Consider the following 6,000-nt stretch of genomic DNA (forward strand, 5'->3'; position numbering starts at 1 on the left):
CAAGAAAGAGGCAGAATCGGTCTAATTCGGCCAGTCTGACAGTAAATGTGGTGGAGTGCAAAACAGCCGTTTCAGAGCGATAGGATGCTTTTTTGCACATTTCGACTTAAAAAGGCCCTGTCCTCACTGAATATTGAGCTGCAATGTGTGATTTGGATGAGGTTTTATCATTACAAGCTCGCATGGGATGTGTAATGAGGGAAAAAGCATGATTTTTATCCTCCACGAGAGGGGCCCTGACAGCGCCCCATTCATCCGGCTGAACGCGCACCCTCGCCGGCTTCCACTGCTCGGGCGAGCCGCTAGGATTGCTCTGCCCCACCGGTCCCGTTCCAAGCCAGCTACCTGCTTGAAACTGCACAATATGCTCACAAGCACCCTGTTCTTCACATGTAGAGGCAAGAAAGAGGCAGAATCGGTCTAATTCGGCCAGTCTGACAGTAAATGTGGTGGAGTGCAAAACAGCCGTTTCAGAGCGATAGGATGCTTTTTTGCACATTTCGACTTAAAAAGGCCCTGTCCTCACTGAATATTGAGCTGCAATGTGTGATTTGGATGAGGTTTTATCATTACAAGCTCGCATGGGATGTGTAATGAGGGAAAAAGCATGATTTTTATCCTCCACGAGAGGGGCCCTGACAGCGCCCCATTCATCCGGCTGAACGCGCACCCTCGCCGGCTTCCACTGCTCGGGCGAGCCGCTAGGATTGCTCTGCCCCACCGGTCCCGTTCCAAGCCAGCTACCTGCTTGAAACTGCACAATATGCTCACAAGCACCCTGTTCTTCACATGTAGAGGCAAGAAAGAGGCAGAATCGGTCTAATTCGGCCAGTCTGACAGTAAATGTGGTGGAGTGCAAAACAGCCGTTTCAGAGCGATAGGATGCTTTTTTGCACATTTCGACTTAAAAAGGCCCTGTCCTCACTGAATATTGAGCTGCAATGTGTGATTTGGATGAGGTTTTATCATTACAAGCTCGCATGGGATGTGTAATGAGGGAAAAAGCATGATTTTTATCCTCCACGAGAGGGGCCCTGACAGCGCCCCATTCATCCGGCTGAACGCGCACCCTCGCCGGCTTCCACTGCTCGGGCGAGCCGCTAGGATTGCTCTGCCCCACCGGTCCCGTTCCAAGCCAGCTACCTGCTTGAAACTGCACAATATGCTCACAAGCACCCTGTTCTTCACATGTAGAGGCAAGAAAGAGGCAGAATCGGTCTAATTCGGCCAGTCTGACAGTAAATGTGGTGGAGTGCAAAACAGCCGTTTCAGAGCGATAGGATGCTTTTTTGCACATTTGGACTTAAAAAGGCCCTGTCCTCACTGAATATTGAGCTGCAATGTGTGATTTGGATGAGGTTTTATCATTACAAGCTCGCATGGGATGTGTAATGAGGGAAAAAGCATGATTTTTATCCTCCACGAGAGGGGCCCTGACAGCGCCCCATTCATCCGGCTGAACGCGCACCCTCGCCGGCTTCCACTGCTCGGGCGAGCCGCTAGGATTGCTCTGCCCCACCGGTCCCGTTCCAAGCCAGCTACCTGCTTGAAACTGCACAATATGCTCACAAGCACCCTGTTCTTCACATGTAGAGGCAAGAAAGAGGCAGAATCGGTCTAATTCGGCCAGTCTGACAGTAAATGTGGTGGAGTGCAAAACAGCCGTTTCAGAGCGATAGGATGCTTTTTTGCACATTTCGACTTAAAAAGGCCCTGTCCTCACTGAATATTGAGCTGCAATGTGTGATTTGGATGAGGTTTTATCATTACAAGCTCGCATGGGATGTGTAATGAGGGAAAAAGCATGATTTTTATCCTCCACGAGAGGGGCCCTGACAGCGCCCCATTCATCCGGCTGAACGCGCACCCTCGCCGGCTTCCACTGCTCGGGCGAGCCGCTAGGATTGCTCTGCCCCACCGGTCCCGTTCCAAGCCAGCTACCTGCTTGAAACTGCACAATATGCTCACAAGCACCCTGTTCTTCACATGTAGAGGCAAGAAAGAGGCAGAATCGGTCTAATTCGGCCAGTCTGACAGTAAATGTGGTGGAGTGCAAAACAGCCGTTTCAGAGCGATAGGATGCTTTTTTGCACATTTCGACTTAAAAAGGCCCTGTCCTCACTGAATATTGAGCTGCAATGTGTGATTTGGATGAGGTTTTATCATTACAAGCTCGCATGGGATGTGTAATGAGGGAAAAAGCATGATTTTTATCCTCCACGAGAGGGGCCCTGACAGCGCCCCATTCATCCGGCTGAACGCGCACCCTCGCCGGCTTCCACTGCTCGGGCGAGCCGCTAGGATTGCTCTGCCCCACCGGTCCCGTTCCAAGCCAGCTACCTGCTTGAAACTGCACAATATGCTCACAAGCACCCTGTTCTTCACATGTAGAGGCAAGAAAGAGGCAGAATCGGTCTAATTCGGCCAGTCTGACAGTAAATGTGGTGGAGTGCAAAACAGCCGTTTCAGAGCGATAGGATGCTTTTTTGCACATTTCGACTTAAAAAGGCCCTGTCCTCACTGAATATTGAGCTGCAATGTGTGATTTGGATGAGGTTTTATCATTACAAGCTCGCATGGGATGTGTAATGAGGGAAAAAGCATGATTTTTATCCTCCACGAGAGGGGCCCTGACAGCGCCCCATTCATCCGGCTGAACGCGCACCCTCGCCGGCTTCCACTGCTCGGGCGAGCCGCTAGGATTGCTCTGCCCCACCGGTCCCGTTCCAAGCCAGCTACCTGCTTGAAACTGCACAATATGCTCACAAGCACCCTGTTCTTCACATGTAGAGGCAAGAAAGAGGCAGAATCGGTCTAATTCGGCCAGTCTGACAGTAAATGTGGTGGAGTGCAAAACAGCCGTTTCAGAGCGATAGGATGCTTTTTTGCACATTTCGACTTAAAAAGGCCCTGTCCTCACTGAATATTGAGCTGCAATGTGTGATTTGGATGAGGTTTTATCATTACAAGCTCGCATGGGATGTGTAATGAGGGAAAAAGCATGATTTTTATCCTCCACGAGAGGGGCCCTGACAGCGCCCCATTCATCCGGCTGAACGCGCACCCTCTCCGGCTTCCACTGCTCGGGCGAGCCGCTAGGATTGCTCTGCCCCACCGGTCCCGTTCCAAGCCAGCTACCTGCTTGAAACTGCACAATATGCTCACAAGCACCCTGTTCTTCACATGTAGAGGCAAGAAAGAGGCAGAATCGGTCTAATTCGGCCAGTCTGACAGTAAATGTGGTGGAGTGCAAAACAGCCGTTTCAGAGCGATAGGATGCTTTTTTGCACATTTGGACTTAAAAAGGCCCTGTCCTCACTGAATATTGAGCTGCAATGTGTGATTTGGATGAGGTTTTATCATTACAAGCTCGCATGGGATGTGTAATGAGGGAAAAAGCATGATTTTTATCCTCCACGAGAGGGGCCCTGACAGCGCCCCATTCATCCGGCTGAACGCGCACCCTCCCCGGCTTCCACTGCTCGGGCGAGCCGCTAGGATTGCTCTGCCCCACCGGTCCCGTTCCAAGCCAGCTACCTGCGTGAAACTGCACAATATGCTCACAAGCACCCTGTTCTTCACACGTAGAGGCAAGAAAGAGGCAGAATCGGTCTAATTCGGCCAGTCTGACAGTAAATGTGGTGGAGAGCAAAACAGCCGTTTCAGAGCGATAGGATGCTTTTTTGCACATTTCGACTTAAAAAGGCCCTGTCCTCACTGAATATTGAGCTGCAATGTGTGATTTGGATGAGGTTTTATCATTACAAGCTCGCATGGGATGTGTAATGAGGGAAAAAGCATGATTTTTATCCTCCACGAGAGGGGCCCTGACAGCGCCCCATTCATCCGGCTGAACGCGCACCCTCGCCGGCTTCCACTGCTCGGGCGAGCCGCTAGGATTGCTCTGCCCCACCGGTCCCGTTCCAAGCCAGCTACCTGCTTGAAACTGCACAATATGCTCACAAGCACCCTGTTCTTCACATGTAGAGGCAAGAAAGAGGCAGAATCGGTCTAATTCGGCCAGTCTGACAGTAAATGTGGTGGAGTGCAAAACAGCCGTTTCAGAGCGATAGGATGCTTTTTTGCACATTTCGACTTAAAAAGGCCCTGTCCTCACTGAATATTGAGCTGCAATGTGTGATTTGGATGAGGTTTTATCATTACAAGCTCGCATGGGATGTGTAATGAGGGAAAAAGCATGATTTTTATCCTCCACGAGAGGGGCCCTGACAGCGCCCCATTCATCCGGCTGAACGCGCACCCTCGCCGGCTTCCACTGCTCGGGCGAGCCGCTAGGATTGCTCTGCCCCACCGGTCCCGTTCCAAGCCAGCTACCTGCTTGAAACTGCACAATATGCTCACAAGCACCCTGTTCTTCACATGTAGAGGCAAGAAAGAGGCAGAATCGGTCTAATTCGGCCAGTCTGACAGTAAATGTGGTGGAGTGCAAAACAGCCGTTTCAGAGCGATAGGATGCTTTTTTGCACATTTCGACTTAAAAAGGCCCTGTCCTCACTGAATATTGAGCTGCAATGTGTGATTTGGATGAGGTTTTATCATTACAAGCTCGCATGGGATGTGTAATGAGGGAAAAAGCATGATTTTTATCCTCCACGAGAGGGGCCCTGACAGCGCCCCATTCATCCGGCTGAACGCGCACCCTCGCCGGCTTCCACTGCTCGGGCGAGCCGCTAGGATTGCTCTGCCCCACCGGTCCCGTTCCAAGCCAGCTACCTGCTTGAAACTGCACAATATGCTCACAAGCACCCTGTTCTTCACACGTAGAGGCAAGAAAGAGGCAGAATCGGTCTAATTCGGCCAGTCTGACAGTAAATGTGGTGGAGTGCAAAACAGCCGTTTCAGAGCGATAGGATGCTTTTTTGCACATTTCGACTTAAAAAGGCCCTGTCCTCACTGAATATTGAGCTGCAATGTGTGATTTGGATGAGGTTTTATCATTACAAGCTCGCATGGGATGTGTAATGAGGGAAAAAGCATGATTTTTATCCTCCACGAGAGGGGCCCTGACAGCGCCCCATTCATCCGGCTGAACGCGCACCCTCGCCGGCTTCCACTGCTCGGGCGAGCCGCTAGGATTGCTCTGCCCCACCGGTCCCGTTCCAAGCCAGCTACCTGCTTGAAACTGCACAATATGCTCACAAGCACCCTGTTCTTCACATGTAGAGGCAAGAAAGAGGCAGAATCGGTCTAATTCGGCCAGTCTGACAGTAAATGTGGTGGAGTGCAAAACAGCCGTTTCAGAGCGATAGGATGCTTTTTTGCACATTTCGACTTAAAAAGGCCCTGTCCTCACTGAATATTGAGCTGCAATGTGTGATTTGGATGAGGTTTTATCATTACAAGCTCGCATGGGATGTGTAATGAGGGAAAAAGCATGATTTTTATCCTCCACGAGAGGGGCCCTGACAGCGCCCCATTCATCCGGCTGAACGCGCACCCTCCCCGGCTTCCACTGCTCGGGCGAGCCGCTAGGATTGCTCTGCCCCACCGGTCCCGTTCCAAGCCAGCTACCTGCGTGAAACTGCACAATATGCTCACAAGCACCCTGTTCTTCACACGTAGAGGCAAGAAAGAGGCAGAATCGGTCTAATTCGGCCAGTCTGACAGTAAATGTGGTGGAGAGCAAAACAGCCGTTTCAGAGCGATAGGATGCTTTTTTGCACATTTCGACTTAAAAAGGCCCTGTCCTCACTGAATATTGAGCTGCAATGTGTGATTTGGATGAGGTTTTATCATTACAAGCTCGCATGGGATGTGTAATGAGGGAAAAAGCATGATTTTTATCCTCCACGAGAGGGGCCCTGACAGCGCCCCATTCATCCGGCTGAACGCGCACCCTCGCCGGCTTCCACTGCTCGGGCGAGCCGCTAGGATTGCTCTGCCCCACCGGTCCCGTTCCAAGCCAGCTACCTGCTTGAAACTGCACAATATGCTCACAAGCACCCTGTTCTTCACATGTAGAGGCAAGAAAGAGGCAGA

Source organism: Chelon labrosus, assembly GCF_963514085.1.
Source record: "Chelon labrosus genome assembly, contig: SCAFFOLD_36, whole genome shotgun sequence".
In the NCBI taxonomy this organism is placed as follows: Eukaryota; Metazoa; Chordata; class Actinopteri; order Mugiliformes; family Mugilidae; genus Chelon; species Chelon labrosus.